Genomic DNA, 15,428 nt, shown 5'->3' with positions numbered 1-15,428 from the left:
CCATGGAACAAAGCTCCACTCCCATGTCTGCCAATGTGTTGGAACAGAGTCTCTCTCCCTAAGTTACTGGCAGAGACTCTCCTTGTTTAAGGTGTCCCAGACTTCCAGGTGGGGAATTATTACCGGTGGAAGGTGATATGTTCTGCCTGGGAGGTTCAACTCTATTCGCCATGGAACAAAGCTCCACTCCCAAGTCTGCCGATGTGTTGGAACAGAGTCTCTCTCCCTCAGTTACCGGCAGAGACTCTCCTTGTTGAAGGTGCCCCAGACTTCCAGGTGTGGAATTATGAGCGGTGGAAGGTGATATGTTCTGCCTGGGAGGCTCAACTCTATTCGCCATGGAACAAAGCTCCACTCCCATGTCTGCCGATGTCTTGGAACAGAGTCTCTCTCCCTAAGTTACTGGCAGAGACTCTCCTTGTTGAAGGCGCCCCAGACTTCCAGGTGTGGAATTATGACCGGAGGAAGGTGATATGTTCTGCCTGGGAGGCTCAACTCTATTCGCCATGGAACAAAGCTCCTCTCCCATGTCTGCCGATGTCTTGGAACAGAGTCTCTCTCCCTAAGTTACTGGCAGAGACTCTCCTTGTTGAAGGTGCCCCAGACTTCCAGGTGTGGAATTATGACCGGAGGAAGGTGATATGTTCTGCCTGGGAGGCTCAACTCTATTCGCCATGGAACAAAGCTACACTCCCATGTCTGCCGATGTGTTGGAACAGAGTCTCTCTCCCTAAGTTACTGGCAGAGACTCTCCTTGTTGAAGGTGCCCCAGACTTCCAGGTGTGGAATTATGAGCGGTGGAAGGTGAAATGTTCTGCCTGGGAGGCTCAACTCTATTCGCCATGGAACAAAGCTCCACTCCCATGTCTGCCAATGTGTTGGAACAGAGTCTCTCTCCCTAAGTTACTGGCAGAGACTCTCCTTGTTGAAGGTGTCCCAGACTTCCAGGTGTGGAATTATGAGCGGTGGAAGGTGATATGTTCTGCCTGGGAGGCTCAACTCTATTCGCCATGGAACAAAGCTCCACTCCCATGTCTGCCGATGTCTTGGAACAGAGTCTCTCTCCCTAAGTTACTGGCAGAGACTCTCCTTGTTGAAGGCGCCCCAGACTTCCAGGTGTGGAATTATGACCGGAGGAAGGTGATATGTTCTGCCTGGGAGGCTCAACTCTATTCGCCATGGAACAAAGCTCCACTCCCATGTCTGCCGATGTCTTGGAACAGAGTCTCTCTCCCTAAGTTACTGGCAGAGACCCTCCTTGTTGAAGGTGCCCCAGACTTCCCGGTGTAGATTTATGACCGGTGGAAGGTGAAATGTTCTGCCTGGGAGGCTCAACTCCCATGTCTGCCGATGTGTTGGAACAGAGTCTCTCTCCCTCAGTTACTGGCAGAGACTCATCTTGTTGAAGGTGCCCCAGACTTCCAGGTGTGGAATTATGAGCGGTGGAAGGTGATATGTTCTGCCTGGGAGGCTCAACTCTATTCGCCATGGAACAAAGCTCCACTCCCATGTCTGCCGATGTCTTGGAACAGAGTCTCTCTCCCTAAGTTACTGGCAGAGACTCTCCTTGTTTAAGGTGCCCCAGACTTCCAGGTGGGGAATTATGACCGGTGGAAGGTGATATGTTCTGCCTGGGAGGCTCAACTCCCATGTCTGCTGATGTGTTGGAACAGAGTCTCTCTCCCTCAGTTACTGGCAGAGACTCTCCTTGTTGAAGGTGCCCCAGACTTCCCGGTGTAGATTTATGACCGGTGGAAGGTGAAATGTTCTGCCTGGGAGGCTCAACTCTATTCGCCATGGAACAAAGCTCCACTCCCATGTCTGCCAATGTGTTGGAACAGAGTCTCTCTCCCTAAGTTACTGGCAGAGACTCTCCTTGTTTAAGGTGTCCCAGACTTCCAGGTGGGGAATTATTACCGGTGGAAGGTGATATGTTCTGCCTGGGAGGTTCAACTCTATTCGCCATGGAACAAAGCTCCACTCCCAAGTCTGCCGATGTGTTGGAACAGAGTCTCTCTCCCTCAGTTACCGGCAGAGACTCTCCTTGTTGAAGGTGCCCCAGACTTCCAGGTGTTGAATTATGAGCGGTGGAAGGTGATATGTTCTGCCTGGGAGGCTCAACTCTATTCGCCATGGAACAAAGCTCCACTCCCATGTCTGCCGATGTCTTGGAACAGAGTCTCTCTCCCTAAGTTACTGGCAGAGACTCTCCTTGTTAAAGGTGCCCCAGACTTCCAGGTGTGGAATTATGACCGGAGGAAGGTGATATGTTCTGCCTGGGAGGCTCAACTCTATTCGCCATGGAACAAAGCTCCACTCCCATGTCTGCCAATGTGTTGGAACAGAGTCTCTCTCCCTAAGTTACTGGCAGAGACTCTCCTTGTTTAAGGTGTCCCAGACTTCCAGGTGGGGAATTATTACCGGTGGAAGGTGATATGTTCTGCCTGGGAGGTTCAACTCTATTCGCCATGGAACAAAGCTCCACTCCCAAGTCTGCCGATGTGTTGGAACAGAGTCTCTCTCCCTCAGTTACCGGCAGAGACTCTCCTTGTTGAAGGTGCCCCAGACTTCCAGGTGTGGAATTATGAGCGGTGGAAGGTGATATGTTCTGCCTGGGAGGCTCAACTCTATTCGCCATGGAACAAAGCTCCACTCCCATGTCTGCCGATGTCTTGGAACAGAGTCTCTCTCCCTAAGTTACTGGCAGAGACTCTCCTTGTTGAAGGCGCCCCAGACTTCCAGGTGTGGAATTATGACCGGAGGAAGGTGATATGTTCTGCCTGGGAGGCTCAACTCTATTCGCCATGGAACAAAGCTCCTCTCCCATGTCTGACGATGTCTTGGAACAGAGTCTCTCTCCCTAAGTTACTGGCAGAGACTCTCCTTGTTGAAGGTGCCCCAGACTTCCAGGTGTGGAATTATGACCGGAGGAAGGTGATATGTTCTGCCTGGGAGGCTCAACTCTATTCGCCATGGAACAAAGCTACACTCCCATGTCTGCCGATGTGTTGGAACAGAGTCTCTCTCCCTAAGTTACTGGCAGAGACTCTCCTTGTTGAAGGTGCCCCAGACTTCCAGGTGTGGAATTATGAGCGGTGGAAGGTGAAATGTTCTGCCTGGGAGGCTCAACTCTATTCGCCATGGAACAAAGCTCCACTCCCATGTCTGCCAATGTGTTGGAACAGAGTCTCTCTCCCTAAGTTACTGGCAGAGACTCTCCTTGTTGAAGGTGTCCCAGACTTCCAGGTGTGGAATTATGAGCGGTGGAAGGTGATATGTTCTGCCTGGGAGGCTCAACTCTATTCGCCATGGAACAAAGCTCCACTCCCATGTCTGCCGATGTCTTGGAACAGAGTCTCTCTCCCTAAGTTACTGGCAGAGACTCTCCTTGTTGAAGGCGCCCCAGACTTCCAGGTGTGGAATTATGACCGGAGGAAGGTGATATGTTCTGCCTGGGAGGCTCAACTCTATTCGCCATGGAACAAAGCTCCACTCCCATGTCTGCCGATGTCTTGGAACAGAGTCTCTCTCCCTAAGTTACTGGCAGAGACCCTCCTTGTTGAAGGTGCCCCAGACTTCCCGGTGTAGATTTATGACCGGTGGAAGGTGAAATGTTCTGCCTGGGAGGCTCAACTCCCATGTCTGCCGATGTGTTGGAACAGAGTCTCTCTCCCTCAGTTACTGGCAGAGACTCATCTTGTTGAAGGTGCCCCAGACTTCCAGGTGTGGAATTATGAGCGGTGGAAGGTGATATGTTCTGCCTGGGAGGCTCAACTCTATTCGCCATGGAACAAAGCTCCACTCCCATGTCTGCCGATGTCTTGGAACAGAGTCTCTCTCCCTAAGTTACTGGCAGAGACTCTCCTTGTTTAAGGTGCCCCAGACTTCCAGGTGGGGAATTATGACCGGTGGAAGGTGATATGTTCTGCCTGGGAGGCTCAACTCCCATGTCTGCTGATGTGTTGGAACAGAGTCTCTCTCCCTCAGTTACTGGCAGAGACTCTCCTTGTTGAAGGTGCCCCAGACTTCCCGGTGTAGATTTATGACCGGTGGAAGGTGAAATGTTCTGCCTGGGAGGCTCAACTCTATTCGCCATGGAACAAAGCTCCACTCCCATGTCTGCCAATGTGTTGGAACAGAGTCTCTCTCCCTAAGTTACTGGCAGAGACTCTCCTTGTTTAAGGTGTCCCAGACTTCCAGGTGGGGAATTATTACCGGTGGAAGGTGATATGTTCTGCCTGGGAGGTTCAACTCTATTCGCCATGGAACAAAGCTCCACTCCCAAGTCTGCCGATGTGTTGGAACAGAGTCTCTCTCCCTCAGTTACCGGCAGAGACTCTCCTTGTTGAAGGTGCCCCAGACTTCCAGGTGTTGAATTATGAGCGGTGGAAGGTGATATGTTCTGCCTGGGAGGCTCAACTCTATTCGCCATGGAACAAAGCTCCACTCCCATGTCTGCCGATGTCTTGGAACAGAGTCTCTCTCCCTAAGTTACTGGCAGAGACTCTCCTTGTTAAAGGTGCCCCAGACTTCCAGGTGTGGAATTATGACCGGAGGAAGGTGATATGTTCTGCCTGGGAGGCTCAACTCTATTCGCCATGGAACAAAGCTACACTCCCATGTCTGCCGATGTCTTGGAACAGAGTCTCTCTCCCTAAGTTACTGGCAGAGACTCTCCTTGTTTAAGGTGCCCCAGACTTCCAGGTGGGGAATTATGACCGGTGGAAGGTGATATGTTCTGCCTGGGAGGCTAAACTCCCATGTCTGCTGATGTGTTGGAACAGAGTCTCTCTCCCTCAGTTACTGGCAAAGACTCTCCTTGTTGAAGGTGCCCCAGACTTCCAGGTGTAGATTTATGACCGGTGGAAGGTGAAATGTTCTGCCTGGGAGGCTCAACTCTATTCGCCATGGAACAAAGCTCCACTCCCATGTCTGCCAATGTGTTGGAACAGAGTCTCTCTCCCTAAGTTACTGGCAGAGACTCTCCTTGTTGAAGGTGTCCCAGACTTCCAGGTGGAGAATTATCACCGGTGGAAGTTGATATGTTCTGCCTGGGAGGTTCAACTCTATTCGCCATGGAACAAAGCTCCACTCCCAAGTCTGCCGATGTGTTGGAACAGAGTCTCTCTCCCTCAGTTACTGGCAGAGACTCTCCTTGTTGAAGGTGCCCCAGACTTCCAGGTGTGGAATTATGAGCGGTGGAAGGTGATATGTTCTGCCTGGGAGGCTCAACTCTATTCGCCATGGAACAAAGCTCCACTCCCATGTCTGCCGATGTGTTGGAACAGAGTCTCTCTCCCTAAGTTACTGGCAGAGACTCTCCTTGTTGAAGGTGCCCCAGACTTCCAGGTGTGGAATTATGACCGGAGGAAGGTGATATGTTCTGCCTGGGAGGCTCAACTCTATTCGCCATGGAACAAAGCTCCACTCCCATGTCTGCCGATGTCTTGGAACAGAGTCTCTCTCCCTAAATTACTGGCAGAGACTCTCCTTGTTTAAGGTGCCCCAGACTTCCAGGTCTGGAATTATGACCGGTGGAAGGTGATATGTTCTGCCTGGGAGGCTCAACTCTATTCGCCATGGAACAAAGCTCCACTCCCATGTCTGCCGATGTGTTGGAACAGAGTCTCTCTCCCTAAGTTACTGGCAGAGACTCTCCTTGTTTAAGGTGCCCCAGACTTCCAGGTGGGGAATTATGACCGGTGGAAGGTGATATGTTCTACCTGGGAGGCTCACCTCCCATGTCTGCTGATGTGTTGGAACAGAGTCTCTCTCCCTCAGTTACTGGCAGAGACTCTCCTTGTTGAAGGTGCCCCAGACTTCCAGGTGTGGAATTATGAGCGGTGGAAGGTGATATGTTCTGCCTGGGAGGCTCAACTCTATTCGCCATGGAACAAAGCTCCACTCCCATGTCGGCCGATGTCTTGGAACAGAGTCTCTCTCCCTAAGTTACTGGCAGAGACTCTCCTTGTTGAAGGTGCCCCAGACTTCCAGGTGGGGAATTATGACCGGTGGAAGGTGATATGTTCTGCCTGGGAGGCTCAACTCCCATGTCTGCTGATGTTTTGGAACAGAGTCTCTCTCCCTCAGTTACTGGCAGAGACTCTCCTTGTTGAAGGTGCCCCAGACTTCCCGGTGTAGATTTATGACCGGTGGAAGGTGAAATGTTCTGCCTGGGAGGCTCAACTCCCATGTCTGCCGATGTGTTGGAACAGAGTCTCTCTCCCTCAGTTACTGGCAGAGACTCATCTTGTTGAAGGTGCCCCAGACTTCCAGGTGTGGAATTATGAGCGGTGGAAGGTGATATGTTCTGCCTGGGAGGCTCAACTCTATTCGCCATGGAACAAAGCTCCACTCCCATGTCTGCCGATGTCTTGGAACAGAGTCTCTCTCCCTAAGTTTCTGGCAGAGACTCTCCTTGTTTAAGGTGCCCCAGACTTCCAGGTGGGGAATTATGACCGGTGGAAGGTGATATGTTCTGCCTGGGAGGCTCAACTCCCATGTCTGCTGATGTGTTGGAACAGAGTCTCTCTCCCTCAGTTACTGGCAGAGACTCTCCTTGTTGAAGGTGCCCCAGACTTCCCGGTGTAGATTTATGACCGGTGGAAGGTGAAATGTTCTGCCTGGGAGGCTCAACTCTATTCGCCATGGAACAAAGCTCCACTCCCATGTCTGCCAATGTGTTGGAACAGAGTCTCTCTCCCTAAGTTACTGGCAGAGACTCTCCTTGTTGAAGGTGTCCCAGACTTCCAGGTGGGGAATTATTACCGGTGGAAGGTGATATGTTCTGCCTGGGAGGTTCAACTCTATTCGCCATGGAACAAAGCTCCACTCCCAAGTCTGCCGATGTGTTGGAACAGAGTCTCTCTCCCTCAGTTACCGGCAGAGACTCTCCTTGTTGAAGGTGCCCCAGACTTCCAGGTGTGGAATTATGAGCGGTGGAAGGTGATATGTTCTGCCTGGGAGGCTCAACTCTATTCGCCATGGAACAAAGCTCCACTCCCATGTCTGCCGATGTCTTGGAACAGAGTCTCTCTCCCTAAGTTACTGGCAGAGACTCTCCTTGTTGAAGGCGCCCCAGACTTCCAGGTGTGGAATTATGACCGGAGGAAGGTGATTTGTTCTGCCTGGGAGGCTCAACTCTATTCGCCATGGAACAAAGCTCCACTCCCATGTCTGCCGATGTCTTGGAACAGAGTCTCTCTCCCTAAGTTACTGGCAGAGACTCTCCTTGTTGAAGGTGCCCCAGACTTCCAGGTGTAGAATTATGACCGGAGGAAGGTGATATGTTCTGCCTGGGAGGCTCAACTCTATTCGCCATGGAACAAAGCTCCACTCCCATGTCTGCCGATGTCTTGGAACAGAGTCTCTCTCCCTAAGTTACTGGCAGAGACTCTCCTTGTTGAAGGTGCCCCAGACTTCCAGGTGTGGAATTATGACCGGAGGAAGGTGATATGTTCTGCCTGGGAGGCTCAACTCCCATGTCTGCTGATGTGTTGGAACAGAGTCTCTCTCCCTCAGTTACTGGCAGAGACTCTCCTTGTTGAAGGTGCCCCAGACTTCCAGGTGTGGAATTATGACCGGTGGAAGGTAATATGTTCTGCCTGGGAGGCTCAACTCCCATGTCTGCCGATGTGTTGTAACAGAGTCTTTCTCCCTCAGTTACTGGCAGAGACTCACCTTGTTGAAGGTGCCCCAGACTTCCAGGTGTGGAATTATGAGCGGTGGAAGGTGATATGTTCTGCCTGGGAGGCTTAACTCTATTCTCCATGGAACAAAGCTCCACTCCCATGTCTGCTGATGTCTTGGAACAGAGTCTCTCTCCCTAAGTTACTGGCAGAGACTCTCCTTGTTTAAGGTGCCCCAGACTTCCAGGTGGGGAATTATGACCGGTGGAAGGTGATATGTTCTGCCTGGGAGGCTCAACTCCCATGTCTGCTGATGTTTTGGAACAGAGTCTCTCTCCCTCAGTTACTGGCAGAGACTCTCCTTGTTGAAGGTGCCCCAGACTTCCCGGTGTAGATTTATGACCGGTGGAAGGTGAAATGTTCTGCCTGGGAGGCTCAACTCCCATGTCTGCCGATGTGTTGGAACAGAGTCTCTCTCCCTCAGTTACTGGCAGAGACTCATCTTGTTGAAGGTGCCCCAGACTTCCAGGTGTGGAATTATGAGCGGTGGAAGGTGATATGTTCTGCCTGGGAGGCTCAACTCTATTCGCCATGGAACAAAGCTCCACTCCCATGTCTGCCGATGTCTTGGAACAGAGTCTCTCTCCCTAAGTTACTGGCAGAGACTCTCCTTGTTTAAGGTGCCCCAGACTTCCAGGTGGGGAATTATGACCGGTGGAAGGTGATATGTTCTGCCTGGGAGGCTCAACTCCCATGTCTGCTGATGTGTTGGAACAGAGTCTCTCTCCCTAAGTTACTGGCAGAGACTCTCCTTGTTTAAGGTGTCCCAGACTTCCAGGTGGGGAATTATTACCGGTGGAAGGTGATATGTTCTGCCTGGGAGGTTCAACTCTATTCGCCATGGAACAAAGCTCCACTCCCAAGTCTGCCGATGTGTTGGAACAGAGTCTCTCTCCCTCAGTTACCGGCAGAGACTCTCCTTGTTGAAGGTGCCCCAGACTTCCAGGTGTTGAATTATGAGCGGTGGAAGGTGATATGTTCTGCCTGGGAGGCTCAACTCTATTCGCCATGGAACAAAGCTCCACTCCCATGTCTGCCGATGTCTTGGAACAGAGTCTCTCTCCCTAAGTTACTGGCAGAGACTCTCCTTGTTGAAGGCGCCCCAGACTTCCAGGTGTGGAATTATGACCGGAGGAAGGTGATATGTTCTGCCTGGGAGGCTCAACTCTATTCGCCATGGAACAAAGCTCCACTCCCATGTCTGCCGATGTCTTGGAACAGAGTCTCTCTCCCTAAGTTACTGGCAGAGACTCTCCTTGTTGAAGGTGCCCCAGACTTCCAGGTGTGGAATTATGACCGGAGGAAGGTGATATGTTCTGCCTGGGAGGCTCAACTCTATTCGCCATGGAACAAAGCTACACTCCCATGTCTGCCGATGTCTTGGAACAGAGTCTCTCTCCCTAAGTTACTGGCAGAGACTCTCCTTGTTTAAGGTGCCCCAGACTTCCAGGTGGGGAATTATGACCGGTGGAAGGTGATATGTTCTGCCTGGGAGGCTAAACTCCCATGTCTGCTGATGTGTTGGAACAGAGTCTCTCTCCCTCAGTTACTGGCAAAGACTCTCCTTGTTGAAGGTGCCCCAGACTTCCAGGTGTAGATTTATGACCGGTGGAAGGTGAAATGTTCTGCCTGGGAGGCTCAACTCTATTCGCCATGGAACAAAGCTCCACTCCCATGTCTGCCAATGTGTTGGAACAGAGTCTCTCTCCCTAAGTTACTGGCAGAGACTCTCCTTGTTGAAGGTGCCCCAGACTTTCAGGTGTGGAATTATGACCGGAGGAAGGTGATATGTTCTGCCTTGGAGGCGCAACTCTATTCGCCATGGAACAAAGCTCCACTCCCATGTCTGCCGATGTCTTGGAACAGAGCCTCTCTCCCTAAGTTACTGGCAGAGACTCTCCTTGTTGAAGGTGCCCCAGACTTCCAGGTGTGGAATTATGACCGGAGGAAGGTGATATGTTCTGCCTGGGAGGCTCAACTCTATTCGCCATGGAACAAAGCTCCACTCCCATGTCTGCCGATGTCTTGGAACAGAGTCTCTCTCCCTAAATTACTGGCAGAGACTCTCCTTGTTTAAGGTGCCCCAGACTTCCAGGTCTGGAATTATGACCGGTGGAAGGTGATATGTTCTGCCTGGGAGGCTCAACTCTATTCGCCATGGAACAAAGCTCCACTCCCATGTCTGCCGATGTGTTGGAACAGAGTCTCTCTCCCTAAGTTACTGGCAGAGACTCTCCTTGTTTAAGGTGCCCCAGACTTCCAGGTGGGGAATTATGACCGGTGGAAGGTGATATGTTCTACCTGGGAGGCTCACCTCCCATGTCTGCTGATGTGTTGGAACAGAGTCTCTCTCCCTCAGTTACTGGCAGAGACTCTCCTTGTTGAAGGTGCCCCAGACTTCCAGGTGTGGAATTATGAGCGGTGGAAGGTGATATGTTCTGCCTGGGAGGCTCAACTCTATTCGCCATGGAACAAAGCTCCACTCCCATGTCGGCCGATGTCTTGGAACAGAGTCTCTCTCCCTAAGTTACTGGCAGAGACTCTCCTTGTTGAAGGTGCCCCAGACTTCCAGGTGGGGAATTATGACCGGTGGAAGGTGATATGTTCTGCCTGGGAGGCTCAACTCCCATGTCTGCTGATGTTTTGGAACAGAGTCTCTCTCCCTCAGTTACTGGCAGAGACTCTCCTTGTTGAAGGTGCCCCAGACTTCCCGGTGTAGATTTATGACCGGTGGAAGGTGAAATGTTCTGCCTGGGAGGCTCAACTCCCATGTCTGCCGATGTGTTGGAACAGAGTCTCTCTCCCTCAGTTACTGGCAGAGACTCATCTTGTTGAAGGTGCCCCAGACTTCCAGGTGTGGAATTATGAGCGGTGGAAGGTGATATGTTCTGCCTGGGAGGCTCAACTCTATTCGCCATGGAACAAAGCTCCACTCCCATGTCTGCCGATGTCTTGGAACAGAGTCTCTCTCCCTAAGTTACTGGCAGAGACTCTCCTTGTTTAAGGTGCCCCAGACTTCCAGGTGGGGAATTATGACCGGTGGAAGGTGATATGTTCTGCCTGGGAGGCTCAACTCCCATGTCTGCTGATGTGTTGGAACAGAGTCTCTCTCCCTCAGTTACTAGCAGAGACTCTCCTTGTTGAAGGTGCCCCAGACTTCCCGGTGTAGATTTATGACCGGTGGAAGGTGAAATGTTCTGCCTGGGAGGCTCAACTCTATTCGCCATGGAACAAAGCTCCACTCCCATGTCTGCCAATGTGTTGGAACAGAGTCTCTCTCCCTAAGTTACTGGCAGAGACTCTCCTTGTTGAAGGTGTCCCAGACTTCCAGGTGGGGAATTATTACCGGTGGAAGGTGATATGTTCTGCCTGGGAGGTTCAACTCTATTCGCCATGGAACAAAGCTCCACTCCCAAGTCTGCCGATGTGTTGGAACAGAGTCTCTCTCCCTCAGTTACCGGCAGAGACTCTCCTTGTTGAAGGTGCCCCAGACTTCCAGGTGTGGAATTATGAGCGGTGGAAGGTGATATGTTCTGCCTGGGAGGCTCAACTCTATTCGCCATGGAACAAAGCTCCACTCCCATGTCTGCCGATGTCTTGGAACAGAGTCTCTCTCCCTAAGTTACTGGCAGAGACTCTCCTTGTTGAAGGCGCCCCAGACTTCCAGGTGTGGAATTATGACCGGAGGAAGGTGATATGTTCTGCCTGGGAGGCTCAACTCTATTCGCCATGGAACAAAGCTCCACTCCCATGTCTGCCGATGTCTTGGAACAGAGTCTCTCTCCCTAAGTTACTGGCAGAGACTCTCCTTGTTGAAGGTGCCCCAGACTTCCAGGTGTGGAATTATGACCGTAGGAAGGTGATATGTTCTGCCTGGGAGGCTCAACTCTATTCGCCATGGAACAAAGCTCCACTCCCATGTCTGCCGATGTCTTGGAACAGAGTCTCTCTCCCTAAGTTACTGGCAGAGACTCTCCTTGTTGAAGGTGCCCCAGACTTCCAGGTGTGGAATTATGACCGGAGGAAGGTGATATGTTCTGCCTGGGAGGCTCAACTCCCATGTCTGCTGATGTGTTGGAACAGAGTCTCTCTCCCTCAGTTACTGGCAGAGACTCTCCTTGTTGAAGGTGCCCCAGACTTCCAGGTGTGGAATTATGACCGGTGGAAGGTAATATGTTCTGCCTGGGAGGCTCAACTCCCATGTCTGCCGATGTGTTGTAACAGAGTCTTTCTCCCTCAGTTACTGGCAGAGACTCACCTTGTTGAAGGTGCCCCAGACTTCCAGGTGTGGAATTATGAGCGGTGGAAGGTGGTATGTTCTGCCTGGGAGGCTTAACTCTATTCTCCATGGAACAAAGCTCCACTCCCATGTCTGCTGATGTCTTGGAACAGAGTCTCTCTCCCTAAGTTACTGGCAGAGACTCTCCTTGTTTAAGGTGCCCCAGACTTCCAGGTGGGGAATTATGACCGGTGGAAGGTGATATGTTCTGCCTGGGAGGCTCAACTCCCATGTCTGCTGATGTTTTGGAACAGAGTCTCTCTCCCTCAGTTACTGGCAGAGACTCTCCTTGTTGAAGGTGCCCCAGACTTCCCGGTGTAGATTTATGACCGGTGGAAGGTGAAATGTTCTGCCTGGGAGGCTCAACTCCCATGTCTGCCGATGTGTTGGAACAGAGTCTCTCTCCCTCAGTTACTGGCAGAGACTCATCTTGTTGAAGGTGCCCCAGACTTCCAGTTGTGGAATTATGAGCGGTGGAAGGTGATATGTTCTGCCTGGGAGGCTCAACTCTATTCGCCATAGAACAAAGCTCCACTCCCATGTCTGCCGATGTCTTGGAACAGAGTCTCTCTCCCTAAGTTACTGGCAGAGACTCTCCTTGTTTAAGGTGCCCCAGACTTCCAGGTGGGGAATTATGACCGGTGGAAGGTGATATGTTCTGCCTGGGAGGCTCAACTCCCATGTCTGCTGATGTGTTGGAACAGAGTCTCTCTCCCTCAGTTACTGGCAGAGACTCTCCTTGTTGAAGGTGCCCCAGACTTCCCGGTGTAGATTTATGACCGGTGGAAGGTGAAATGTTCTCCCTGGGAGGCTCAACTCTATTCGCCATGGAACAAAGCTCCACTCCCATGTCTGCCAATGTGTTGGAACAGAGTCTCTCTCCCTAAGTTACTGGCAGAGACTCTCCTTGTTGAAGGTGTCCCAGACTTCCAGGTGGGGAATTATTACCGGTGGAAGGTGATATGTTCTGCCTGGGAGGTTCAACTCTATTCGCCATGGAACAAAGCTCCACTCCCAAGTCTGCCGATGTGTTGGAACAGAGTCTCTCTCCCTCAGTTACCGGCAGAGACTCTCCTTGTTGAAGGTGCCCCAGACTTCCAGGTGTGGAATTATGAGCGGTGGAAGGTGATATGTTCTGCCTGGGAGGCTCAACTCTATTCGCCATGGAACAAAGCTCCACTCCCATGTCTGCCGATGTCTTGGAACAGAGTCTCTCTCCCTAAGTTACTGGCAGAGACTCTCCTTGTTGAAGGCGCCCCAGACTTCCAGGTGTGGAATTATGACCGGAGGAAGGTGATATGTTCTGCCTGGGAGGCTCAACTCTATTCGCCATGGAACAAAGCTCCACTCCCATGTCTGCCGATGTCTTGGAACAGAGTCTCTCTCCCTAAGTTACTGGCAGAGACTCTCCTTATTGAAGGTGCCCCAGACTTCCAGGTGTGGAATTATGACCGGAGGAAAGTGATATGTTCTGCCTGGGAGGCTCAACTCTATTCGCCATGGAACAAAGCTCCACTCCCATGTCTGCCGATGTCTTGGAACAGAGTCTCTCTCCCTAAGTTACTGGCAGAGACTCTCCTTGTTGAAGGTGCCCCAGACTTCCAGGTGTGGAATTATGACCGGAGGAAGGTGATATGTTCTGCCTGGGAGGCTCAACTCCCATGTCTGCTGATGTGTTGGAACAGAGTCTCTCTCCCTCAGTTACTGGCAGAGACTCTCCTTGTTGAAGGTGCCCCAGACTTCCAGGTGTGGAATTATGACCGGTGGAAGGTAATATGTTCTGCCTGGGAGGCTCAACTCCCATGTCTGCCGATGTGTTGTAACAGAGTCTTTCTCCCTCAGTTACTGGCAGAGACTCACCTTGTTGAAGGTGCCCCAGACTTCCAGGTGTGGAATTATGAGCGGTGGAAGGTGGTATGTTCTGCCTGGGAGGCTTAACTCTATTCTCCATGGAACAAAGCTCCACTCCCATGTCTGCTGATGTCTTGGAACAGAGTCTCTCTCCCTAAGTTACTGGCAGAGACTCTCCTTGTTTAAGGTGCCCCAGACTTCCAGGTGGGGAATTATGACCGGTGGAAGGTGATATGTTCTGCCTGGGAGGCTCAACTCCCATGTCTGCTGATGTTTTGGAACAGAGTCTCTCTCCCTCAGTTACTGGCAGAGACTCTCCTTGTTGAAGGTGCCCCAGACTTCCCGGTGTAGATTTATGACCGGTGGAAGGTGAAATGTTCTGCCTGGGAGGCTCAACTCTATTCGCCATGGAACAAAGCTCCACTCCCATGTCTGCCAATGTGTTGGAACAGAGTCTCTCTCCCTAAGTTACTGGCAGAGACTCTCCTTGTTGAAGGTGTCCCAGACTTCCAGGTGGGGAATTATTACCGGTGGAAGGTGATATGTTCTGCCTGGGAGGTTCAACTCTATTCGCCATGGAACAAAGCTCCACTCCCAAGTCTGCCGATGTGTTGGAACAGAGTCTCTCTCCCTCAGTTACCGGCAGAGACTCTCCTTGTTGAAGGTGCCCCAGACTTCCAGGTGTGGAATTATGAGCGGTGGAAGGTGATATGTTCTGCCTGGGAGGCTCAACTCTATTCGCCATGGAACAAAGCTCCACTCCCATGTCTGCCGATGTCTTGGAACAGAGTCTCTCTCCCTAAGTTACTGGCAGAGACTCTCCTTGTTGAAGGCGCCCCAGACTTCCAGGTGTGGAATTATGACCGGAGGAAGGTGATATGTTCTGCCTGGGAGGCTCAACTCTATTCGCCATGGAACAAAGCTCCACTCCCATGTCTGCCGATGTCTTGGAACAGAGTCTCTCTCCCTAAGTTACTGGCAGAGACTCTCCTTGTTGAAGGTGCCCCAGACTTCCAGGTGTGGAATTATGACCGGAGGAAGGTGATATGTTCTGCCTGGGAGGCTCAACTCTATTCGCCATGGAACAAAGCTCCACTCCCATGTCTGCCGATGTCTTGGAACAGAGTCTCTCTCCCTAAGTTACTGGCAGAGACTCTCCTTGTTGAAGGTGCCCCAGACTTCCAGGTGTGGAATTATGACCGGAGGAAGGTGATATGTTCTGCCTGGGAGGCTCAACTCCCATGTCTGCTGATGTGTTGGAACAGAGTCTCTCTCCCTCAGTTACTGGCAGAGACTCTCCTTGTTGAAGGTGCCCCAGACTTCCAGGTGTGGAATTATGACCGGTGGAAGGTAATATGTTCTGCCTGAGAGGCTCAACTCCCATGTCTGCCGATGTGTTGTAACAGAGTCTTTCTCCCTCAGTTACTGGCAGAGACTCACCTTGTTGAAGGTGCCCCAGACTTCCAGGTGTGGAATTATGAGCGGTGGAAGGTGATATGTTCTGCCTGGGAGGCTTAACTCTATTCTCCATGGAACAAAGCTCCACTCCCATGTCTGCTGATGTCTTGGAACAGAGTCTCTCTCCCTAAGTTACTGGCAGAGACTCTCCT

This window comes from Engystomops pustulosus, chromosome 4 (assembly GCF_040894005.1).
Source record: "Engystomops pustulosus chromosome 4, aEngPut4.maternal, whole genome shotgun sequence".
Taxonomy (NCBI): domain Eukaryota; kingdom Metazoa; phylum Chordata; class Amphibia; order Anura; family Leptodactylidae; genus Engystomops; species Engystomops pustulosus.
This window is presented reverse-complemented; position numbering follows the sequence as displayed.